Genomic DNA, 27469 nt, shown 5'->3' with positions numbered 1-27469 from the left:
ATTTATTTTATTTTTTTTAAGAAGGAGGGCTGTGTGGCCCCCCTTCTTTTACTAATTTACTGGCCCTGGGTACCCCATCCCCCAGGGCCTGCACCCTAATTTTTTTTGTTGAAAAAAATAAATTTGGCCCTCCCAAGGCCTTAATCGGCCCCGGGGACCCCAACCCCCGGGTCATGGCCTTTTTTAAAAAAAAAATCTTTAGGAGGGGGCTGCGTTGCCCCCCTCCTCAGGCCACTTATGGCCCCGGGGACCCCATCCCCTGGGCCGGCCTTTGTTTTTTATTATTTCAAAAAAAAATATATTTATAGAAACACCTAGGACATGCTGGACAAACCGTATGTACCTATCACCATGACGATTTGCGTGATATTCATTAAAAGGAGACTATGCATAGAATTAATCCACATGGAATGTATTTACACCGCTAGTGAAGCTCTGACGTGTCTGACGCCCTACCGTGCCTAATCCCGGCGCCCCCGCCGGTGGGTACTCTCCAAGTAGACACCCTTGTTGTTTATTTATACAAACATGGGTAGCTATTGACGGGCACATTTAATATACACGCACACCAAGCCATTCAAAGGGGATTCGACAAAAATTCGACCAAACTATGCAAGAAACCCCCCTCACGGTTAATAAAACACACATCCACCGCCGGATGTGTAATACTTTCTATTTTACTCTCTGGAAAGGAGACGAACCTCACTTGAGAGTCACAGCGTGCTCCTGGCTGAGCCCAATGCTGTGTAACACCCACCAGTGCCCACCGAGTGCCTCACACCTCTGTGTTGTATTCCACCAGCTAGAGCGTATGCTATGACACTCTCTAGCCCATGTGCACTGTAACACCACCCCGTGAATATGTCATGCCACACTTGCCTTCGCACGGGTTATATTGCCCCATCTAACGTGCCTTCCTCGATGCCTATGTTATAACGCACAGGGCTATGCCATACATATTACAATCTGGGATCCATATCTTTGTCACAGTGCATATGCAACGTTACACTCCCCAGCACATATTTTATATTAAAACTTTAGAGACTAGTTAGGATACACAACACTGCCCTGTGCATATTACACTCCAAGGCGCATATCGCATAGCACGCGCTAATGCCTGTGCTATCTCGCGCTCTCCAATAAATCTGTCATTGCGCACAATGTATTGCATATTATATTTCACGCCCCGGTTCATCTTATATCACACTTTTTGGTGCATAGTTTATACCATATACTATATCTAGTTTTCATTTTCAATCGTGCTCTCAGGACTATGTTCTATATAACACTGCGTCCACCTACTCTTTTCACGGGTATTACATTTTGCGATAGGGGGTGGAGGGTCAGGGGGTGTTTCTGCCAAGTGAGCCCAGAGTCACAGTCACAAACATCCTCTTCTTCCTGAATAAAAGTGAGATTATGCTGCATACTTGTTCATATTTTAAGTAGTTCGCACAGACACACATTTTAAAAACAATAAAGTTCCTAATACCCACCTTCTCTGAACAGTTAGCTTGCTGCCCCATCCACCTCCTCCCTATCCTCTGTTGTCTGAATCCATGGACTAGCCTCCTCCCTCCTGCCATGCATGGTCTGATGTGCTGCCAGTGCCCTCCATTTAGCATGATGTACCAGTCCACTCCTCCTGCCCTCCATTGCCCAATTCTATGCCCCATCATTGTCCTCCTGCTTAGCCTCTATGCTTAGCTTGCTGCCCCTATTCTCCTTCCCCCAGCCCTCCATGCTTTCTATGGATTGTTGTGCTGCACTCCCGTCCCGCATGCGCTGTGTGGTGTATTGTGCTGCTGCAAACCCTGATGCCTGCCCTGTAGGGTCAGTTTGGTGCACCTCTCCATGTCCCTCCTGTCCTCTGTTATCCGAGTCCATGTCCCTACCCCAATTCCTCCTGCCTACCATGATCCCATGTACCATACTTGCGAACATTTTGAACTTGGTAAGAGGGAGATTTTGAAAAAAAACTGGGGTATTGATTTTCCCCTTTGAGTTACATTGAAAAAGAGGAGATTGTAGACAGGAGACAGATCAAATAAAGCCCATTTGAGCTTAAAAACATTGGACGTTTCCTGGCTGAAACGGGTCTGTTGGCATGTATGGTTGTACTACCACTGCCTCTTCCTTCTGCCCACAATGGTCTATTATATTGCCACAGCCTCTCTTGCCAGTCCTGTATTGTTGGTTTGTTGCCCCTGCCCCCTTTCCACTGCCCTCCATAGTCTATTGTGCTGCCACTGCCCTTCCTGCCTGCCCAGTGTGGTCAAATTGTTGCTTCTGCACTCTCCTACCTGCCTTCAATTTTCAGAGTCCGTGCCCCTGGCCTCTGCCTCTCAACAGTATCCCAATGAACAACTAGATTGCTAACATTCTATATTTATTAAAAAAGTGTGGAACGCCTGACGTCATCTTGATGTAATCAAAACTGTAATACCTAGAGTATTTCCTTTAGAAATTACATATATGAGAGGGTCTTATTTGCATCAAAATTATGGTTAGTGCTCTAAAAAACTAAAATGAGGGCATATTTTCTGAGTTTTCAAATAGCGACAAAGAACTTTTACATTATTTGTAATCTTTGTTTTTTTATCCAGTTGACCACTTGATTAAATGTTGCACCTAGTGGAGAGGATGTGGTGTTACTTCCAGAGCTGCAGATTTTGCAACTGGGGAACCAGGTTGGAGTTTCTGCTTCAGCTCAACAGTCTGTGATTATGGTCAAATCACTTAATCTCCCCATGTCTGCAACCAAAATGAATTTGATCTTGTGTGATGTAACCAATGCTTATGTAAAGCACTCCAATACCTGACAAGTCTGCACTATATAAAACTGCAAATACACAAAAATAAGTGTTTTGCACACTTCTGTCATTGGGCTACATGTGGGCTACATCTGGGTGATATTTGTGCTGCATTTGGGCTCTTTTGTCTCTGGTAGCCATCTTGGGAGATTTATTTGTTATGAAGTTTCCTAATTTCCTCATTCACTGCAGTCTCCTCAGTAGGAAATGCTTTCAGTTTTTTACTTTGATTCCATCAAGAAGGTATTCAGATATGTCACACATTTGCCATAAATTCTGAATGTTAGCACTCTAGTTGCTCATTAGATCACTGTAGTAAAGCTACTGGTCACCACAGAAGTCTGCTGCTGGTATTAAAAGTGCATGTTTCAGTCTGCATATCAGAATTTTTTAATGAAATAGAAGAGGATTTGAGAAGTCACTCAAAATGTGCCCTAATTTTTCTTTCTTCAGCACTAATCATAATTACTATGGCAAAATGAACCCCCTCATTGTGTTCCTTTTTAAATTAAATGTTTTAAGTGTTACCACTTTATTCCAATCAAGATGGCTTGAGGTGTGCCATACTTTTGTCATAAGTAAGACTGTTAGCGCTCTAGTTGTTCTTAAGAACACTCTAGGACATTCTGTCATTGGGCTATACTTGGGCTACATCTGGGTGATATTTGGGCTACATTTTGTCTCTGGTGACCATCTTGGGAGATTTATTTGTTATGAAGTTTCCTAATTTCCTCATTTACTGCAGTCACCTCAGTAGGAAATACTTTCAGTTTTTTACTTTGGTTCCATCAAGAAGGCATTCAGATGTGTCACACATTTGCCATAAATTCTGAATGTTAGCACTCTAGTTGCTCATTAGATCACTGTAGTAAAGCTACTGCTCACCAGGGAAGTCTGCTGCCGGTATTCAAAGTGCATGTTTCAGTCTGCATGTCAGAATTTGTTTTTGAAATAGAAGAGGATTTGAGAAGTCAAAATGTGCCCTAATTTTTCTTTCTGCAGCACTAATCTTAATTTCTATAGCAAAATGAATCCCCTCATTTTGTTCCTTTGTAAATTAAATGTTTTAAGTGTTACCACTTTATTCCATTCAAGATGGCTTCAGGTGTGCCATACTTTTGTCATAAGTAAGACTGTTAGCGCTCTAGTTGTTCGTTAGAACACTCTGGGACATTCTGTCATTGGGCTATACTTGGGCTACATCTGGGTGATATTTGGGCTACATTTGGGCTCTTTTGTCTCTGGTGGCCATTTTGGGAGACTTATTTGTTATGATGTTTCCTAATTTCCTCATTTACTGCAGTCTCCTCAGTAGGAAATACTTTCAGTTTTTTACTTTGATTCCATCAAGAAGGCATTCAGATGTGTCACACATTTGCCATAAATTCAGAATGTTAGCACACTAGTTGCTTATTAGATCACTGTAGTAAAGCTACTGCTCACCAGGGAAGTCTGCTGCTGGTATTGAAAGTGCATGTTTCAGTCTGCATGTCAGAATTTTTTAATGAAATAGAAGAGGATTTGAGAAGTCACTCAAAATGTGCCCTGATTTTTCTTTCTGCAGCACTAATCATACTTTCTATGGCAAAATGAACCCCCTCATTTTGTTCCTTTTTAAATTAAATGTTTTAAGAGTTACCACTTTATTCCAACCAAGATGGCTTCAGGTGTGCCATACGTTTGTCATAAGTAGGACTGTTAGCGCTCTAGTTGTTCTTTAGAACACTCTGGGAAGCTGCAGTAGAACACAAAGGAATCAACTGACAGTCTCTGCCCTTGTTGGATGTACATGTTTTACTGAGCATGTCAGACTTCATTCTCGCATGACTGAGAAAGATAATGTGAATTTACAGAAAATATGCTCTCAGTTTAGCTTATAGATCACCTTCCAAACCTCAGTGGGAAAAGTATGAGAAAATAGTTTTCTCTCAAACATGATTCATGATATCACAGCAGAAGGCTTTTTCACATGGTAAAATCACCTTAGAACACACCACAATTCCTAAAATGAGTATGGTACCATCAACACATGATTTATAATGTAACTAAAGTCTTAAAACCTTCTATTAACTGCAATGCTTTTTAATGAGGTGCTATCATGTATATTGGTCCCAAGATGGCTGCCTTGGATGAAGTGCTGACAGCCAATCAGATCTCATGATGAGATGTGTGGGTAGGCTCCGCCCAGATATATCTATGATTTTACTTTTGATTTTCTCAGGAACTACTGAACGGATTTATACCATTTAAGCAAAAGGCACAAGTCTGAACTGAGGACTACCTCTTTGCCAAATTTGGTGTAATTCCGTTTAGCACTTCGGGCTGTAGCTGCGTCAACAGGTCCTATGGGAAATGCATGGGGAAAATGCGTTTTGGGACCCCCCTTTTTTCTCGGCCCCCGCTTGATGAACCACCGTGACATTTTCAGGATAGGAGCGGACCGGAGCTCGCCAAAAGTTTGGAAAATTTCGCGAAGATTCATCAATCGACGCCAACGTTATTCCAAATGGAATGTTGCGGATTTCCTATGGAAAATAGGTCCTAACTATAACTACCTACTGGTGACTGCCAGTAGGTAATATATATATATATATATTCACTTAAAAAACCATAGGTTTAACACATGTTATAGTTAGGTGGATATTTCACTCGTAAAAAACCAATGACATTCCCCCGTTATAGTTACTTCAGATAACTATAACTCGCGCGCCCGCAATCCTCTGCTCATGACGTCACATATTACATCACTCATGACATGGTCAGTGGCATCACTCTTGACATCACTGATGACATCATCCTTGTGATAGAGTGGCGGTCGCGCGAGTTATAGTTATCTGAAGTAACTATAACGGGGGAATTTCATTGGTTTTTTATGAGTGAAATATCCACATAACTATAACATGTGTGAAACCTATGGTTTTTTAAGTGAATTTGCAAGGTTTTTTAAATGCTAATTCCTAACTATAACGCGTGTGAAACCTATGGTTTTTTCAGTGAATTTGTATGTTTTTTTAAATGCTAAGTTATGTATGTATTATTATTTTTTTTATATATTTATTTTTCAATAAACTACGTATTAATTTTTTTTTTTTATGGTTTTTCTCCGTGCGTGCACGGTGCGCGCACCCCCGCGATTTTTTTTTCAAAAAAAATTTAAATGCTTTTTTCTGCCTTCGGTGTCCTTCAGGTACCCCCTGACAAAGGCTAGGGGGTCAGGAACTCTCTACCCTGCCCCCTTTTCACGTTCGCCACCTTCCTTTTCCACTCTCGCACTGAAAACAAACAAAATGGCGGCCGACACTTCCTGATTTCGACCGATTCGAACGTTGACTGACATGTAACAACCAATCAGAATTACGCTTGCGCACGTTAGAGTGCGCGCACCGTGCGCGCACGGTGCGCGGCTATAGATATGTATGTGCTTTTTACTGCAATTTTCTCTGGAACTACTGAACAGATTGACTCCATATATGCAAAAGGCACATCCCTGACCTGAGGACTACCTCTCTGCCAAATTTCAAGTAATTCTGTTCAGCCGTTCGGGCTGTACCTTCGACTAAAGGTCCTATGGGAAAATGCATGGGGAAAATGCGTTTTGGGACCCCCCTTTTTTCTCGGCCCCCGCTTGACGAATCCCCCCGAGACTTTCAGGGTAGGAGCTGAGCGGAGCGCCCCATTAGTTTTGAAAAGTTCGCGAAAATTCGTCAACCGGCGCCAAAGTTATTCAAAATAGAATTTTGAGATTTCCTATGGAAACACGGTCCTAACTCTAACTATCTACTGGCGACCGCCAGTAGATTATATATATATATATATATATATATATATATATATATATATATATATATATATATATAATATAAAAATCCACATTTCTTTTATTTTTCTTTTAAATTCGTTTTTCACTTTACCTCTCGCTTTCATTTTTACCATCGTCTTTTAATTGTTTTCATTTTAAGCATTTACGAAATCTCTTCTACAAGTTTGTATGTGCTTCTGCTCTTGGGTTTAGCAGTGAAGGGCATTTAAAAGGAACACTTTGAATGGGAGACTGTACCCATTCAGAGCTCTGGCCACACAACTCCTAATAGAACTCCATGAACTGCTTCACATGAGGTTAGTGTGTTGTTCACAGACAGACTGTTTAACTCTCTTGGGCATTTAGAGTGCCCCCATAGTGGTACTCTTTTTACCATGAGTTCTGCAATACTCCTGATCAGGATACTACTAAGGGCTGATGGAAGCGGGTTATATGAATGGGGTACAGATGTTTATACCGGACCAGAGAGGTTTGACTGCCTACCAGCTTTATCTGGTTAATCCATTCAGTGTGAAATGAATGCCCCCCATAGTCACCTGAATGTATGTAAACGGTGTATGATCATACTTGGATCACATGTAAGGTGCGGTACCCCTTTTCGGAAACATCTCTGTGTATAAACTAGCTTTTATTATTTTTCAAAAATAGCTAAACGCGTTACATAAAGACATGTGTATAAAGTGATTACACCTGTGATGTATTAAAGAGATATGTGTAACAGTTCAGAAACCAGTAGACAGTACAACCATGGCAACAGTTCAGTAGGTGCATATAATCATCATCCGGTTATAAACAAAGTAAAATGGGAACTGTAATAAAAGAAAAAAAAGTTAAACATGCCTGAATATTAGCCCCACTGCCAGGGTACTATGCAGAGAGAGGACAGCTGAGGCACACCCCATGAGAGAACAAAGGAGTGATACTATACGGAAAGGCAAACCTCTAGGTAATAATATGGAGGAATTTATAGGAATTTGGAGACTTCTTTATGACAGATGGTAATAGGCTAGAAGGATATCAGTAGTAATAAAGTAGCAGGGGAGGTGTTATTTGAGCATAATGACAGAAAGGGGAAATAGAAGAAGGCGTAGGGTGCAACAGTATATTGAGTGGTAACTTATTTAAGGGGATATGGTGTCATCACTGATTTTTTCCAATAATGCAGAAACAATAATGTCCAAGCCAGGGGTAATGGGGTAATAGGGTGTTCTTGTAAACCTCATACCTCCTCTCACCACAGAGAATTGATTATTTTTCAGCCCAGCAGAGTACAGTGACCCCCCTAGGATTTCCCAGGTATTAAGGAGGTCTTCCGATGAATAGTAAGCTGGCGCTGTGACAAATCCAAACATCTAGTGCCAGTTTACAGGTGGACATAAAGACCTAGTAACATTCTGGCTTGCGTAGTCCTGGCCTACCAGTTACAACTGCAAGATCTGCTGTAATATCCACAGGACAATCTCAATGGATTCCAAGATCATTTGTCGAGCCATCCCTGTGCTTGTTGTCAAAGTCGTCAGGGAAATTGAGTAAGTCTCACCACCACAAGACGAGCTAGAAGTCGAAAAGATCTTGTACTTCACCATGTCCGTTGGTCATCTGAGGAAACAAGGGTGCATCATCATCCGAGGCCTAGCTTTGTGGTGGAGCCTGGGCTGTTTCTGTGCATTCCCCCCCCCCCCCAGTTACAACAGTTCTTTTAGGCCACGCTCCTCATATTTGGATGGCTCATCCCCGCTGGAGCGCATTTGGGCTCCGCGGGCCTGGGAGCGGCCCCTACTGGTCTTCCCCTGGCAGGTTCTTCCCCCAGTGCCAGTTGGGCCTCTTGGATCTGTTGATGGATACGGAGCAGCACCGGTCGAGTCACCTCCACCATCCTGGCGCCCACTCCATGCCGACTCCACTGCGTCACCCATGCCCCATGGCAATGCAATCTCCGTCTCCATCTCAATCCCCGACTCAATGAAGCCCTTACTTATGTTCTACTCAGGGCCTGGTCCAAGCCCTGCACAGGGTCTCCTGTGCATAGAAGAATTGTCTGCTGCCAACACACCACTCTCCCCCAGGGGACCCCAGTTTCCTCCCCCAGTACCCCATCCTGTCGAGTATGGTGGTCCAGGCCTCCACTTCCAAAGTTAAACCTGGCACATTCCCTACCACTCCACCGTATAGGGAATCCAAAATGCTGGATGCCTTTGGAAAGAGGATATCCTCTTTCACGATTGTGTCTCTGTGGTCCATAAACATCACGTGCCTCTTTGCTGATACTCCCATGCCCTCTGGGACTCACTTGTGCAAATGCTGCCCATGGTCTCGGAGGATGCCCAAGCCATACTCTCTCAAGCAGTTGCTGATGGGAGGGATGCAGCCAAGTTCACAATACATTGTAGGCTAGACACAACCGACTTCCCGAGCAGGGTGATTTTATCATCTGTGACCCTTAGACAATACGCCTGGCTGAAAGCCACTGGCTTCTCGGGGGATGTCCACGCTTCGCTCATTGACATGGCCTTTGATAGCTCTCAGTTGTTTGAAGAGAAGCTGGACTCAGCACTAGAGCAATTTAAGGAGAGCAGAACTACGGCCAGGTTCTTTGGCCTTTCCATGGCCCCTCTCCAACCCCAGTCTGCCTCTTTCGTGGCCATGAATTGGGCTTCCAACCATGTCTTTACACACCCCGCCATCTTGGCCAGCAAACCACACAATCTCTTTGTGGCCGAGGATGCAGTCCCCACAGACCACCAAAATGCTCATGCTTGCGCAAGTCCTGTCTGCCCTGGACTCAGGAGACTAGATGGTATTGCTGGACTTACAGGATGCTCATTTTCACATCCCTGTCCTGCCTGCTCACTGACGTTACCTGCATTTCACAGTAGACCAGAAGCACTCTCAATTTGCCATGCTCCCCTTCAGCTTTGCCAGCGCCTCTCGGTTGTTCATGAAAGTGATGGCCGTGGTTGCAGCTCATCTGCGGAGGTCAGGAATTCCAGTCTTTACCTACCTCGATGATTGGCTGTTAAAGGCGGGTTTGAGGCAGTTGTCTCCCACCTTCAGACTATGGCGAAAAGTTTGCCCTTGTTGGGGTTCACTATCAAGGTGCCAAAGTCATACCTGATGCTTTCTCAGATGCTTGCTTTCATCGGAGCTGTTCTGGACTCAGTACAGTGTTAGGCCTATCCTCCCAAGTGAGGAGTCCAGGATATTCAGGCTATAATACTGATGTTTTGGCATCTATCCTGGATTTCAACGAGACTCATTCTGAGGCTGTTGAGCCTCATAGCCTCCCACATCCTTCTTGTGACACATACCTTTTAGGATATGTGGGTGCTGCAATGGGACCTGAAGTTCCAGTGGGCACAGCATCAGGGGAATCTCTCCAACTTGGTACAGATCTTTAAAGAAACTGCAAAAGATCTGCAGTAGTAGCTAACAAAACGTGATTGGGTAAGTGGCAGACCCCTCTCCTTTCCCCAAGCAGAGCTGACTGTGGTGACAGATGCGTCACTTCTGGACGGGGTGGCCATTTGGGAGTAGTGGAGATCAGAGGACTCCAGTCTTTGGCAAAAACCTGTTGAAGCTCTGAGCAATCATGCTGCAATCATGCTGACATTGAAGGCTTACCTTCATTCAATTAGGGAAGGATGGTACAGGTGTTTATGGACAACACCACCACCATGTAGTATTGCAACAAACAGGGTGGGGTGGGTTCTACGACCCATTTGTCAAGAGATACTGCACCTCTGCACATGGCTGGAACGTCAGGACATTTTCTCAGTAGTTCAACACCTGGCGGGTTCTCTGAATGTCAGGGCGGACAAACTCAGCTCTCGATGCTTATCGGCTCAAGAACGGCATCCCTATGCTGAGGAGGTGCATGACCTCTTCCAAGAATTGGGAGCGCCTTGGGCGATCAGTTTGCCTCTGCCGAGAATGCACAATGTCAGCAGTTTTGCATGCTGGAGTTTCCAAGACTGCTCTCGCTCGGTGACGCTTTTTGTCTCAAGGGAAGCTCAGGTCCCCTGTACGCTTTTCTGTCAATACCACTCCTGCCCAGAGTTCTCAAGATAAGGAACAACCGGGCACAAGTTATTCAACCTGATATTATGTCGATAGGTGACATGGGTCATAGCGCAATTGGGAAAAGACACTAAAGCCCTCATTAACTTTTGCGAGAGTCTGGTATGCTGAGCTGCTGAGCATGAGCACGGGTCCTCCGATCAGGCTGCCTCTTTGTGAGGATCTTTTGTCGCAGCAATGGGGCAGGGTCTTGCACCCAAACCTGAAAATGATTTGCCTTCATGCGTGGAACTTAAGCGACAACAGTTGATAGCTTTCGACCTTTCGATAGAATTCTACAAAGTTACCTTGACAGCCCGGCATCCCTCCACCAAGACAGTATATGCCTGCCATTGGAGAAAGTTTGTGGCATGTTGTACACATAGACAAGTTGGACACCTATCTGCACACCTTTCCCAGGTTTTTGGTTTGTTCTTACCCTAGCCCAGCAGAACTCTGCTTTGGGCACATTGGAAGGTTATTTGTCTGCCATATCTGCATTTCTGCAGTTGCTATATCAGCTGTCCCTTTTTAAATCCCCTATTGTAAATAGGTTTTGCAAAGGTCTTTAACGTATGGTTCAACCAGCTCCTTTCATTATGCTGCAATAGGACCTAAACTTAGTTCTCATATTTTTGATGTGTGCTCCTTTTGAGCTGCTACACACCTGTTCTGTCAGGCTCCTTACCATAAAAACTGCCTTCCTAGTGGCAGTGACATCTGCCGGAGAGTCAGTGAACTACGGGCACTGTCATCACAGCCTCCACACCTTACCATCTCCCCGAATAAACTGGTCTTTTGCACTAGAGCATCCTTCCTACTGATGGTGAGGACTCCCTTTCACGTAGGCCAATCCATCACTCTGCCTACCTTTTATGCTGCGCCTTACCCCTCTAAAGAAGAGGAGAGATTCCATTGGCTGTACCCAAAAAGAGCACTGTTCTTTTACCTTGACCACACAAAATAGGTCCAGGTGTGTAATCAATCTTTGTGGGGTACATGGGAGCAAAAAGAAGAAAGGTGTTGCAGAAAGGGACCATCTCATGATGGATAGTGCTCTGCATCAACATTTGCTGTGCAATGGCCAAAAAGCCAACTCCTAAAGGTTTTACTCCCCTTCCTGATTCCACGCCTGCTGCAGAGACAATGTGGAGGTTCTAACATGTTGTGTGAAGGCAGAGTACAACCAATTTAGTTTCAAGTGAGTACCCAGCTCCACCACCCCATCTTGCCAGCAGAAGAACCATTCAGGCACACCTAATCCCTCTATTGTGTGACTGTTTGGAAGGAATTCACAAAGTCTGTCAGTTACACCCAGGCGTGTGACCCAGGAGAGGCTGCAGGCACCAAATGGCTAAGGGCAGAAAATGCAAACTTTCTAAAAGCATTTTCTAAATTGTAATTTAAAATCTGACTTTACCATTAAAGAGGATTTTTTTTTTTTTTAACAACACTTTTTATTGGTCAAGAAGGCAAATGCTGCAGGCCCCTGTATACCCAGGGGATCTGCCACATAGTAGCTAGCAACAGCTCTTGACAGTTTATCATATAAAGGAACAATGGAGAGCTATTCATACATCATCAACAAGAAAACCCCCCACCCTTCCCAAGCCCCAACCTCCCCCCCACCCCCCCCGGACCGCACCACCGCCAGACACCACCAGAACCATCGCAGTACAATTAGAGCACAGCACCACGCGTGACATTCAAATAGGCCCCAAGTCTCCATCCGCAGGAACCGGTGTAAGGAAAATGCCCCTATAATCAGCCCACCGCTTCCAGATCTTGAAGTGTTTCCGAGGACACCCTATTAAAGAGGATTTTGAATTTCAATTTTATAGATGACAAACATGATTCGCTCATCTATCCCTAATCAAAAGTTAGCACTTATTACATGTAATAAGGCAACCCAATCTTATCCTATGGGACAGGTAGATTTTACAGTAGTGAAAAACGAGCTTAAGAGTTTTTCACTACCAGGACGTGTAAAACTTAAAAGAACATGTCCAGCCTTTTAATTACAATATACCCAGCCCTATGGACTACCTAGGGCCAACCTTAGGGGTGACATATACATTAAAAGGGGAGTTTGAAGCTTGACATGGGGGGTATATTGCAAGTTGATTTGACAGTTTGAAACTACATTCAGGCTGCCATGGCAGACCTGCAACATGTTTTAAGGGGCTACTTAAGTGGGTGGCACAATATGTGCTGCACCATGTTCTAAGGGGCTAATTAAGTGGGTGGCACAATATGTGCTGCAGGCCCACAAGTAGTATTTACTTTACAGGCCCTGTGTACATGGTATAGAACTCTACAAGGGACTTTTACGTAAATTAAATATGCAAATCAGGTGTAAGCCAGTTCAACCATGTTTAGGGGAGTGAGCACAAGCACTTTAGCACTGATTAACAGTGGTAAACTGCATGGAGTCCTTAGATTAACGAAAACGAATGTCAACAAAAATGGAGGAAAACAGGCAAAAGGTTTGGGAGAAGACCAACCTAAGCTGACAGATCTAACACCTTTCCTAATTCTACAGCAATATTTCTAAGTCTCCAGGTCCAGAAACAGAGGAAGCCGCTTGTTCATCTGGGAAACAAAAAGATCATTCTTGAAGGGACACCAGAGTTTTATGATTCTCTGTATCTAGTGGCTGGAGTCAAGGAGAAAGAGAGAGTTCCTATCAGCCACAATGTTGACCTTGCCTGAAAGATACGGCACTGGCATTAAACTGCTGTGAGCTAGGCTGTAGTGCCAAAAATGATTGGCTAGCTCTGTCAGATGTCTTGACCTCCTACCTCCGAGTCGGCTGACACACTGAACGGCTGAGACATTGTCCATCTTCAAAAGGACACAGCATTCCGTCCAGTTAGATATGTTTTGGCGATGAAACCCACCAATAGTTCCAGATAGTGTATATGTAACGATAGTTCTGTGTCTGACTCTTTCTCCACTAAATAGGTTGCTGCACCATCCTGGGAACGAAGTTGGCCTAACGGCTAGGGCGGTCGACCTCGAATCTGAGGGAACTGGGTTCGAGTCTCAGCAATGATGCTGAACATCCTGTGATTCCTCATGTAATGCAACTGGTGCTATGTAAAGCGCTCTAATACCCGATTCGGGTCAAGTTCACGCCATATAAAACTCTGTAAAATAAAAAAATAAAAATCCCAGTTGATTAGCATTCAATTATGTATTCTCATCTGGTGAGGACCCTCAAGATAACTCTGCCATTCTAGGTCTCCTAGACACCATAATGTCTCCTGCCTGGCTTTTCTGGACAACTGGATCAAGACCAAGTAGGAGAAGTCCATGCTAATATGCAAAATCTTCAGTCCTCGAGCACTGTAATGCAACAGGCCCATAACAACTGCCTGAATTGAGGAAGCGAAGAGTATGTATGAATGTTGTACGTGTTGGTATTTTTATACCGCCAATCTACCTAGGAATTAGTGGAGCGCTGTACATTAGATGGGGAGATGTGAAACAGTCTACAAGATTGTGTACATCAGGTGGGTATTACACAGCTATATTTCACACATTTAAAGCCCAAATACTTTTCACATTTTTTGGCACAGAGAGATAAAGTGATTTCCCAGATGTACATGATGTTGAGCCAAGTGCCAATGAAAGGATTCTGACCCGATTCCCTGCGTTATGAGTCCATTAGGCTACATCTCCCCCACACATTGCCAGCTGTCTCAGGGAGACCTTGTTTAGAGTCAGCAATTTTATTTTCTTAACACATTCTTGGACAATTTTCTCTTGCTGGCAGACAATTGCAACTTGTCTGAGTCTATTCTGAACACTAAGACCTCTATCTCTTGGGTAGGAGGTTTAGCTTCAGGTCATTGATGATGAAGCCCCCATCCTGAAGCAGAGAAATGATTATCTTCAGTTGGTTCAGGAGCAGCTAGAGATTCAGAGTCATGAAAGTCATGTTGTCTAGATAAAGTTTCAGCCAGCTTACTTTTTGCCTGTAGTAATTCTACCACTCGCTTTATTGCCGTGATAATGCACCAAGGGGCAAAGGACAGGGCAACGGGTTATTTGGGGAATTTGGAAGTCTGGGTTTACCATCTGAACTGAAGAAATCTGTTATGAAGGTTGACAAATAGATTAGTCATTGATTCAGTCTCCGTGGATGTCTCTCTAACGATGGAACCACTTTGAGCAAAATGTCTGTAGAAGAGCAATGTATTGACCGTCCTTACATTTATAACCAGACCCAAACCTTTGTCCTTTTTGACAAGGAAGACATCCTTGACGGCTACCTGGTCAAAGTGTGGATCTATCGTTTGTGCAGTAACTATTAATCTGTCTTTATGTCCACCATGGCCAGCTTCTGAGAAGTGGAACAATTTATTATGGCTCTTGTGGTTGGATCAGGGACCTGAAAAACTATATATGAAAACCATGAAATATTTTAGGAAACCATGCATTGCTGATCAAACCATACCAGTTTGCGGAGCAACTCCCTTACCCTCCTCCTAAGCTTGTGAGGGATGAAAGTATAAGAATCAACTGTGACTCCATAGGGGAGTTGTTGGTTTCCTGGTAATGGCCTCTGCTGAAGCTACTGAGTGCACCTCTAATGCTGAAAGAAAAAATATCCTTAACTGTTACTGGTCCCACCAAATGTTTAGTTGGAGGGAGCTCTGAGGTCTTTTGAAAGCATTGTTGCTGAAAGCTGCCAGCTGTGTGCCCTCTTCCATGGCCAGCTCTATCAATAATGTTCTTGTTAAAAACTTTTTTCATGGCAATCTGAGCTTTGCCTAATGCTAAGTAGATGTTTACATATTTTTTTCTTAACTTTTTTTATTTTTACTTATTTATGCATTTTCAAATACAATACAACAGAACAAAATGCCATGTGTTCCAATAAAAGCATCTCATCACAAGCGTTTTGTCGAGCTCATTGTTCAGATATACGGTACTGATGATGATTGATTCACATCAAAGGGTAGGTCAAACCACAGCGTATGAGCTAGTCTTTCTGCTGGTTCCGAAAATATGTAGTGAGAGGTTACAAGATATCCTTGGGCCGCGAGGCCTGGGGGAGTTGCTCAGCATAGTATTCCAACTGGTCCCGGCAATACACCGGGTCAATCAGCCGCGTTCATGTTTATGGCTTCTTTTCCCTCCCCAGTGAATTGATACCCTCCTCTTTGCCAGTAGTAGGGCAATCGCCGTCAGTTTGCGGTTAAGATGTTGGGTTTCTTTGATCAGACCAAGAAGGCATACCCTTGGGGAGCACTCCACCACTTCTCCCACCATTTTCGATATCGTGTGCGTAACCTGTATCCAGTATTGGTGTACCTTCGAACAACCCCGCACCAAGTGTATTAAATCATCATCCGGCGCTCTGCATCTAGCACAGTTTGCATTCTCCCTGAGGCCATATCCGTATAGTCGGATTGGGGTATAATACATTTGGTGTAGGAATTAAGTGTATGATCCTCAGGTTGCAATTTGGTGTCCGTTAGCCAGTTAGTGTACAGCAAGTGTGCCAGTCTGCCATTGTGATTGGAGCAGGGGGTGCTTCATTCCATTTATTTAGTGAGGCGTCTTGTGTTGGAGGGGCATCTGTCTGGGACGCCTTATATAATCGTGTGACTAAGTGCTTACGAGTGTCGGTCCTGAAGAGCAACTGGAGAAAGCCCAGCGCAGGCGGTTCCGCCAGGAACTGTGGATACAAGTCGCAGAGCGCGGCTCTTAGTCTACAGTATAGGACGGTGAGCATAGGGGATCTATCTCCCTCGCAATGTAGGTCAGTCAAATGTATGAACTTCCCTCCTCGTATGTATCTCTCAGTGTGTGCAGCCCTGCCACATGCGCCTAGGATAGCCAGTGAGCCTGCTTCTGTTGACACTGATATCCCCGGGTGATGTGCAAATGGTAGAGCTGGTGCTTAGAGTGGAGATATCAGTGCTCTTTTTACTAGGGCTTTCCAGGCTTGCGTGGTGCAGTTTATGGTGTTTATCTCTTCTTTTGTAACCTCCCTGGATTCATTTGTAATCGTATCCCTGAGCGGTATGGGGTATGCAGCATCTCCTTCGACTGCTACGTGTGGTAGGTATTTTGGAGCCTGTTGATAATAGTGAGCGAAATGTGCCTGTACGCATAGATAATAAAGTTTTAGGTCCGGTGGTGCTGTGAACCCTCCTCGAGTAAAAGGCAGTGTTAAAATGTCCCATTTTAATCGGGTTGCTTCCCTGCCAATGTCTGCCTAATCAGGTGTGAGCGTAGAGCTTTGAAGAATGTTTGAGGTAGGCATATTGGTATATTTGTGAACAGGTACAAAAATTTCGGGAGTATTATCATTTTCATTAATGCTATCCAGCTACAATGGAAGACATATCCACCCTGATACCTGTTCTTCAAGCCGGGACACAGCCCTACCATAGTTATACTGTAGAACTAAGCTCGGGTCTCTATGTATCCAGATACCGAGGTACTTAACTGGCTCGTCGCACCACTCCAAGGGAAATTCTAGTGCCAGCGGTGTAGTGGACATAGTTAGAGGGAATATAGGTGATTTCAAACAGTTTATCCCCACACCTGAATGTCTTTCATAGCATATATATTTCCTAGTTAGGCATTCCAGATTACCATCAGGATCCCTCACATTGGGCACCATGTCATCTGCGTCCAGCAAAATTGCCTAGGGGCGTTGGTGTAACCTCCGGGCGGTTGCCACATGTCGTCGTCGCAGGATGCATGACAGGGGTTCTAACGCAATGGTAAATAGCAGTGGTTACAGCAGGCAACCCTGCCTTGTGCCTCTACATATCGTGAAGACTTCAGATGTGTGGCCGTTCAAGCGCTCGGGCAGCTAGTTCGGAGTATAGTAGTTGTATCCAGCGTGTGAAGGCTGTGGAGACTCCCATACGGCAGAGTATTGTGAATAGGAAGCTCCATTGGATGGAGTCAAAGGCCGTAGCGGCGTCCAGTAAGACTGCCGCAGCAGGCAACACCGGGTCCAGCAGGTGTAGAACTGCAAATAGAGTCTGTAGGTTATGTGCGGTGGATCGCTCTGTTAGAAAGCTAGTTTGGTCTGGGAGGATCATGACCGGCAGCAGGAGTTAAAGTCTTGCAGCCAAAGCGCTCGGAAGGATCTTAGCATCTGTGTTTATGAGGGATAGCGGCCGGTATGATTCACACCATTGAGCAGGCTTGTGGGGTTTCAGCAGCGTGACTATAAGGGCCTCTCGAAGTGTTGTGGCAGTCTTTGTTTTTGATATGCTTCCTCATACATTGCATAGAGGTGCAGGGCTATTAGATGTGGATACTTTTTATAAAATTCACTTGGCAGCCCATTACTTCCAGAAGCTTTGCCATTTGGGAGTTTGTTTATTGCCTTTTTTATTTCATCTATGGTAAGTGGTTGCACCAGGAACTCCCTTTACCCCTGGGAGATCTATCCCAATGTGATATCGTCTAGGTAGGCCTGAGTTTTGGCTTCCGTGGCGGAGGCCAGGTCAGCATACATATGTTCATAGAACTTAACAAAGGTTTTCATAATGTTCGGCGTGTCATGGTAAGAAGTGCCCTCATCCGTTACCACTTCCACTTTATGGGAGATCCCCCAGGGTTCTGCTATTTTTTTGGCAAGCGCACGGCCAGGCCTACCTCCCTCACCGTAAATCCGCTCTGTCCATCTGCGCGAGACATGTTTTATCTCCTGTTCTGCTGTCTCATTATATTCAGTGATCCCATTGCGTATCTACGCTAGTATGCTAGGATCGGGGTGCATTCATACGACCTCTCTAGATCTGAAAGCGTAAATTCTATTGTTCTCAAGCGATTGCGTATAGATTTCAGAACCCCAGCCCAGAGCCCTATACATGCCCCTCGAATTGTTACTTTGAATGCCTCCCATAAAGTGGCTGCACTGTCCACGAGACTACATTAGAATCAAAATATCTAGCTATTGCTTCTCGGACCCCCTCACGGAAGACCTGGTCCAATAAAGCGGATGCCTGTAGACCTCATTGAAATTGTGGTAGCTCCTGCCCGGAGACGTCCATCACCAGCTGGACCGGCGCATGGTCTGAAAGTGATTTGGGAAGGTGTTTGATGCTGTGTACCCATGTGTTCACATCTTTGGTGACTAACCAAAAGTCCAGTCTAGACCAGGAGTTATGGATATACGAGTGATAGGTCCCCTCCCTACCATTGGGGATCCTCACCCTCCATATATCTAAAGGGCCGGATTCCCGCATTCCCTCTCCAAGAACAGCCGCCGCACGTCTGCCAATCCCGCCTGACACTGATGATTGATCCTCCTGCAGGAGTAGAGGAGTATTAAAGTCTCTCCCCATATAACTGTGAATGATTGCAGTGTATGTAAGTGGTCCCATGCAGTTGATTAGAGCTCTGGGTTGTCTATATCAGGACCATACACATTGACTATTGTTAGTAGCTTATTATACAGTGTGCCTTGTAGTATGATGTACCAACCTTGATCATCTGTTATCACAAGGGAAACTGTAAATGGTACCTGCCTTTTTATGAGAATCATTACCCTCTGGGAATATGAGGAGTATGAGGCGGCGACTTTCACCCCTGCCCAGCGTGCAGATATGTGGGTTTTGGAGTGGTGTGTAAGATGTGTCTCTTGAAGTAGCGCGATCTGGATGTTATGACTGTCTAGATATGCTAGCACTTGCCTGGTTTTCTTTGTGTTGTTTAGGCCCCTAATATTCAATGTTACCCAGGATATGTTCCCTGCTGCTGACCGTGCTGTGCTACATACTCCACGATGCAGCAGTATGTGTTAACAGATCATGCTTGCATGAGGTCGCAATCAGATAGCCTTTGTGATCATTGGCATTATTCATGGCATAATAAATACATTCCTGAACCATCCCACCCTCCCAGCTCGGCAACCCAAATTTGCCAAAGAATTTCCCTTGCAATTTTAACAGTAAAACAAGAATATAGTTATCATAACGTTTGGTCCAATATCTGTCCCAATTTAAAGAGTTTACAGATATATGTGGCATACCCTCTAGAGGGGCCGCCAGTGGCCCGTTTCCCCCGCTAAGCAGGGGTGGCCTTGTTGATAACATATGGACAACTTACAATCTAAGTGTCTATAATGTTTAGCATGGCCAGTCACTTCTGCCTTTTTGCTTATCCACCTGCATGAGTTGTTTACAAAGTGGACGGTGCCATGCCATAAAGCAGGCAGTTTGGGCTGCACCGTACCAAGGTGGAGCCCTCAGTTTTCTTTTGCGGCACATCATCTCAGAGAGTGGGGCAGTCTCAGATCTTAGTATAGTTCATTTTATGCTCACCGCCCAGCTTACTAGAGTCGCCTGGTCTCCGCAGCCATTCATCGAGCCATAACATAATCTAAGTCATGTTTATCTACTGTGCCCCTCTAGACTCGTTCTGTGCGCTCTAGCTTTTTTAGATAGGTCATTGCGTCCTTTGGGGTTATGAAGATTTTCAATTTGCCACCATGTTGGATCTTCAGCCTGGCAGGGTACAGCATAGCATATTGCAATTTCATGTTTTGTAGTTTTCTTTTTACTTGCTGAAATTTGCGGCATGCTGCGTGGACCTTCGCAGTGAAGTCCGGATACAGTGCCACCACGTTTCCTTGGTAAGTTGTGTTCCCCATTTCACGCGCCAGGCACAGGGCTCTGTCGCGATCCCTATAGTTTAAAAGTTTAGCACTGATGGAGCACGGCGGCGCACATGGTACAGGACGGGGAGCCAGGGATCTATGTGCATGCTCCACCATTAGCACGGGGGAAAAATGTTCGGCTCCTAGCATTTCCTTGAGCATGGACTCCACATAGGGTTCTAGTTTGCCCTTGTTTGTGGACTCTGGAATGCCCGTGATGCGTAAGTTACTCCTCCTTGGACTGTCTGCCAAGTCCTCATTTTTGGCTTGGATAATTGATAACATTTTCTCCATGCTTGAACATTTGTCGCCCACAGATGCCAGCCCATCCTCAGCTGTAGAGATGTGCTGTTCAGCCTCTTGGATACAGGCGCCATGTGCGTCTAGTATGCTTGCCATGTGGTCCATTCTCAAGTTTAATGCATCAATTTTTGCCGTCTATGCATTGGAGGCTGTGCTGCATTGCCTGCAGCATTTTTTCCAACGTGGACCTTCTGCCATGCCATGCCATGCATTAGGTCTGACTGCATGTGTGGCTGAGTTTTTGTGGAGTGTCATGTCTCGAAAAAGGGAGTCGATTGTTGCTTATCAGCTTTCCCCATACTGGCTGCGTCCCAGTGTGCTCCTCCTATAGCAAGTTGGCCGGTAGCTGCTGCGCAATGTGGTGCTTGCTGCCAAACTGTCCCACCGCCACTATCGCAGTTTCCAGGATGTTCAGCACTGGGGATAGGCTCAGGTCTTTAGCTGTATGCCTCCAATCCTGCAGTCCTTAAGCTACGCAGCCCACACCCGCTCTCCCAATATTTACAGAGGGGTTGCGCTTCTCCTCCGTTGTGAAGTCTCCTAGGCCCGCGCAGATCAGCTATTTGAGCTCTGCGCCGTATGCCATCTGCAGGACACCAGGCCTCTCACTCGGCACCGGACCTCCTCCAGTATCGAATAATACTGAGCTTGGTCCAAGAGGCAGGGCCCTCCCTAAATCCTGCCGCAGCCACCTTGGATGTCCGACTCACCTTCAGTTCAGTAGAGCGGTATCCTGCACGTGCCTCCGCAGGCCGATACTCAGTCCAAACAGCAAACGCCATCTGCTTTGTCCTCTGCTTAACGCAATTTTAACTCTCACGCTGCTAGCTAATAAGCCCCGCCGCAGAGTCTCAGCGAGCGGTCTGGAGCTCTGGTGTCGTGACGCGGGCCACAACTGTGCTCAGGCCGCAGCCTCCATGTTTCTCAGTCCTGGTCCTGGTTCTTCACTTCCTGTGCCCTGAATACGCTGTTGTGACACACCTCTGTATTCTCGTGTGTCTGCCTCTTATATTCTGTGTTTTTGCGCTATCGATTGCAGTTGTGATGTACGATTTATGACAGATTGATTGCCCCGGCCAGCCGAGCTGCACTAGAGTGTGGCCATGTTGCTGTGGGCTCACTAGCGCCCCAAGTAGATGTTTACATATTTACTCAATTTCTTAATGAGATAATCTCCAAAGAGGAGGCCGTCCACCACAAGACACTCCCCGGAGAAGGGCAGAATCTCTAGCTTTGCTTGTATCCACCCAGAACAGAATCAAGTGATTCCTTTCAATGAATGTGCTAGAACTGGCATTGCTGGGAAGGCAAATGGCTTGGGTACCCTATCTGCAGGATATCTAGGCCAATAGTGCCAATCCAATCATTGGTTGTAATAACCATGAATAATAATTTTGTGATGGGTCCTGCTAAGCCCAAAAATTGATTTTAGCAACCCCTCCAAACTCTATGTAGACCCTTCTTGGGTCACAGGAAAACTTTGCCATAAGTATTGACATTTAACAGTCAACATCTAGGGTGGAGCCTGCTGTCACCTCCCAAGAAGGGTCTAGGGCATTGTGCATGGAACCGACTTTTGATCTCCATATTGATAGCTTGGAGGAGGCACATCTGTACAGAGGCTGCCACCTTAGTACACGATTGGGGAGTTAAAAGATAGAGTATATTGCAGTGGTGTACTGTGACTGGATCATGTTGTCATTTATTTGTAGTTTTTCTTCATGAAGCATCATGGGTTTGTGGTCTTAGTGTCATGAATTTGTGTTGTTCGAGGATGCTAATGTTTTAGGGAAGAAAGTAAAAGTATAATATTCACCTTCAATCCCTACATAGGATTAATCTTTTTCCAACAACATCAAATGTCTCAATAACCAGATTAATATTTACGATCTTTAAAGAGGAGGATGTATAATATGTTGATGTTTCTCATTACGATGGTGGGCGGATGTATGGCGGTCGGAAAGACTGACTGCCACGCATCCGACAGGCTCCAGAAGCCAGTCAGTGCGTCGGAGGGAGCCACAATCCCTACAATAGTAGTGGTGCCTGACAAGCACTGCCGTACGAATTATGATGTCCCTCCCTGCAATACGTTTCATGGTGGTTTATCCGCCATGAAAAGGCTGGCAGAAAGGGGCATTGGGGGCCCATGGCGGGCCCCCTTTACCCACCTGGCCCTTAGACATGGGACCTGCACCTCTTTTTGTACTGCGGTGTGTGCTGCACCTAGCAGCACCCGCTGCAATACAAAATATAGGCATTGCGACCGCAGTGGTGGCAGTCGCATCCTAATGCCTATGTCAGTACCATTTCCGATCGCCAACCCAATCAGACCCATAGTTCCAAGGCAGTAGCTAAGGCTGTATCCTCCTATAGCAAAATGAATATTGTAAATTGGCAATTTTAAAATCTGTATGGAGAGGTTCTAATTGACATTAAAACAATCATTTGCAGAACTTAATTAAATGTCCCCTTGAGATGCATGTTTTGGGCAGGTTTTAGCCAACATTAAAATTCATAATCATTGTTGTTTGTGTATTCCAAACACATACCTGCGTGCAATAGATAACTGTTCAATGAACTGGAAACAGCGTTTACAATAATTAAATCATGTTTCCTTGTGGTCCTCTAAAATCAGTAATTTCCCAATATATTTGCTTTCTCGCCATATGGGAGCATTCTGTCCTCCATCTGCTCCCGGTAATTATGTAATTATCAATATAGAAAAAGAATAGGTGATATAATTAACAGGAATAAGTGGTCCTCACTGTGAGAAATAAAAATGGCATACATCTGCTGAATTGCTTTGTTGCCTGGCCCCGTCGTTGTTATCATAATTATTATTTTTGTTATTTCACAGCTACTCGCAAACTGCCAGACTCGACTGCCCAAACTAGAAAGGCCGTTTCTAGCCATGCCTACAAACTATGGCATGGCGAAGTGATGTGGGGGGCCAGCGAGATTGTTTGCACAGATGACAAAAGAGCTGCTGTCTGCCTATAACCCAATGCGCTTGGCAATATAATGCTCTGAGCCGAGCGCAGTTAAAATGAGAGGTACAAGGAAAGGGTCTTTAAAATAAAAATTATGAGGTAATTAAATGATCTTTAAGCGATTAATTGCACGCCTCAAATTATTAGCAAATTACTGCGCGCGTTCGTAAATTAGTTACTTCACATCAAATCATTACAGTACATATAGCTTTTATTTTACCTCCCCACCAGCAAAATCTCCGAGTGCATTGAAATGGCAGCAAGTTAATCCTCTTTAATCTTCGCTAGAACCCTGTTGAGGCGTGTAATTTGAAAGCTGTATTTTACCGAACATTATTGGAACAGCAAAACCCGGGAAGAGATTTGCAAAGCAAAATAAAAAGAGGCCAAAAAATCCAGCCAAGATTTTGATAGCAGGCCTTGCCAGTCGCGTGGAAAAAAATGCAGTCTTATTAAATCCGATTAAAAAAGGCAGCAGAAGCAGATGGCCGAAGGAGGAGTTTGTTGTGGTGCAGTTTATATCTAACGCTAACATATTTACATATCCAATGGTGTTTTGGACATGCCAGGCCTAGTAAGGCAGGCACTTAGCAGGCTGTAATAATGGAACATGAAGTGTAATGAAGATCGCAGGCATCCATGAAACACACCAGCATTGTGCAGACAAACAATCACAGGCACACACAGGGACAGCTTAAGGATATTGGGGGCCCTGGGCTAAACGTACTTTGGGGGTCCCTGTTCGGAACAGCTTTGAATCTATAATCCAATGTCAGCCTCTATCGTGCCCTCTTTAGCCAAGTCAGTGGGCAGACACACTTGTCCAAATTCTAAATGTGTTTTCATGTAATATTCAGGGATAGAGATAATATTGTAACACAGCAGCAGTTCCCTGACATTACTGCGAATAATATCTGCGGCACCCTCCCATTTCTCATATGTGAGGTCCTGTTTTGATCTAAAAGAAACCTCTTTTATGGATCTTGCCCAAAACATAAACACAACATAACTCTGCAAAATGTCTGTAATAGACTCTCACACATCACCCATATCACATTTAATTAAAGGAAAACGGTATTTAAAACAATCTGTTTAAAAGGTCTCCAGAACAGAGTTGACTCTATCAGGGGGCCCCCCAAAAAGGCTGGGGCCCTGGCTCAGAGCTCACTTTGCCCATGCCTTAAAACGTCTCTGGGCACACATTAGAAGCACTTTCAAGCAAACCCATACCATACCTAATGCTAAATGTGTTGAGATTTTTAGGCGAATGAAAGGAACATAATGTGGACATGCTCGCAAACACATGGTACACACTAAAAGAAAATCTGCCTCATCTACAAAACTATTTGTTGTTTGTCGAAGTCTATTTCCCCATCTCCTGGTCAAGGCATTTTTCCTGTGCCAGGTGTGAATCAATGGTCCTGTTTAATAATGCTTTATCTAGAGATAACAGAGTGCACAAGAGAGATCAGATATCGAAGGGCCTATTTCCGAAAGACCAGATCAAAGGCTTGCTCCTGAGGATCCAGCACGATTCTGAAAAGATTGTAGAATGAAAGCAGATCTCTAGTGTTCTTAGTCCAGTCGGTGAGATGCTAAATTGACTGGGAGTGAAAGCCAAATTCCTTTTTTTTTTATATCTGAGCGTTTTTTCTGGAGGACATTTAGAAATGTTTGAAGCAGATAGACCCTTGCCTTTTAGGAATATTTGCGGTTTAATCTTAGCTGTTTCCAAAATTAAGTATTTAGACATATCCAAAAATACATGCGAAGTTGATTTGATGCAATCGACATCTCCAAGTTCACTTTAGAGGAAATTATTATTCTCGTTATAGGTCTGACGCCAATTTATTATTTACATCTTTGTTTCTTCCTTTTTTTTAAGAACAAAACTTCTAGCACATCAGGTTCTAGGCGCTAAATGTTACTGTATTGTATATATATCTGAATAAAAGGAGGCACTGAGAGGGACTATATTCGTATGTTTAATATAGCTCCACATATGCTACAAATCTAATATTCCTAACTCCGACCTGAAGATCATACTCTTGAATCACCTTTAGCTGCTGGTCTGATTAGCAAAATACCTTTTAACTTAAATAGGTCAGTTCCATCCCTGTATACACAATGAATACATTTGACTCTTTTGCTCTGCGCTCTACCCATCACAAGTTGTTGTGAACCCTGTTCCTTTAGTATTCCAGATTGGAAACTGTTTTTGAAAAAGACACACATTGGCTTTTAATTTAAACAGCGGGCATATGTTTCTCTGCATGCCATTTTACCTCCCACCCCTCTTCCATTCATTACAAGCAACCTCAGCTCCAATGCCATCTTCCACTCTGCATATGTTTTAATACCTATGATTTGAGACTAGTTCCTGCCGTCTGTTAAAACCTTAGAGATAGTCTGAGTGTTTTTCTTTATTTTTATGTTTATTGCACTTGCTTTGTTCAGTCAGTCAGTCAATTACTTTTATTCGATTAATAAATATCAAAAAAAGACATAGCAAACAGATAGTCACATAGAATACAGGACAAAAGTTCATCAATTACAGTAATAATTATAGATAACATTTATCAAGATTAAAAAAATTTAAATGAACATATTTCATGAGTTTAGTTCAAAGTAAAAAAAAATTAATATGATACATGAATTTAATTTCAATATAAAAGAGACTGATAAAGATAAAAGTTAACTCCAAAGAGAGAAACCACCAGCCCTGCACGCCCTACACCAGGTCAGATCATAATCTTGCTTTGTTCAAATTTTTAAAGTAAATACTAAATAATGATGTAGAAGGGGTTTCCTTGTCCAGATAGCATGCCTCCATCTAACAGCAGAATTCCATTTGCCCTTTAGGACCGCACTTAAGTTATGCGTCAGTTATTAAGGAAAAGTGTTTGATTTTACCTCCATGCCTCACTAACTCAAGGGCGATCTCTACTATTAAAAAAGAAAAAAATACTACACTCCATAAGCAAACACAAGACCAAGGCCAACCTTGCAGGGAACCCTTTTTTCTAGTATTTATAAAGTGCGTATATGCAAGATTTTGCAGAAAGTACATCTAGTTTGATAATTAAAACCGTTACATGCACATAAAAGCAAGGTGTGACTTATTAATCAAATAAAACAAGACAGCCACTCAAGTATTATGCTTAAAAGCATTCGCCCCCGCAGGAAATTATTTCTAGAGTTTGAAAGTGTATATGTGTTGTGCAAAATATTGCTGTAAAGTGCGTCTAGTTTGATACTTAAAGCTGTTGCATGCGCATAAAAGCAACATCTCACATACTACCCAGCTAATACAAGATGGCCAAGCAAGCATTATTATTTAAAAACATTAATTCAATCAGTACACAGTACCATAATCAGCTAAAGTGCTATATCCCGAAAAGAGAAAAAGACTGAAGTCTACTTCATACGAGACCTTTTTTCCTAATGATACTAAGGTGCATATGTACTGTGCAAGACGTCTGTCATAAAGTGCATGTGTCTTACTGTACACGTATTAAAATACCATTCTCTTAGTCTAAAAAGCCTTTCAATTGTTGAGGGGCCTACAATTTCAATGTAGACTACAATATAAAATTTATCAAACGTGTTTTACTGGGCACGTAATAAAATAAATATCATTTTCCTAATCTAGAAAGGCCTTCAATTGTTGAGGGGCGTGCAATTTCAATGTAAAAATTGCTAAAACATGGACCAGATCATCAATGTACTAATCCCCGTTAGCGACACAGATCCAAAAGTCAGATTTTGGATGGAGGTGGCACAAGGACTCTTTAAAGAGGGAAAGAGCCTAGGTTAGATCTGTTCGCCACCGCTGAGAACACGC

At 43.9% G+C, this 27469-nt stretch overlaps 1 protein-coding gene across 2 annotated transcripts in view; it reads left to right on the top strand.

The window, feature by feature from the left end:
* Positions 1-27469, top strand: part of CFAP61 (cilia and flagella associated protein 61) — a 2048453-nt gene that overhangs the window by 1006453 nt on the left and 1014531 nt on the right. The gene's annotated exons all lie outside the window — the stretch shown is intronic.

Source organism: Triturus cristatus, chromosome 6 (genome assembly GCF_964204655.1).
Source record: "Triturus cristatus chromosome 6, aTriCri1.1, whole genome shotgun sequence".
Taxonomy (NCBI): domain Eukaryota; kingdom Metazoa; phylum Chordata; class Amphibia; order Caudata; family Salamandridae; genus Triturus; species Triturus cristatus.
The sequence above is the reverse complement of the archived record's forward strand: the minus strand, read 5'-3'. Positions and strand labels throughout refer to the sequence as shown.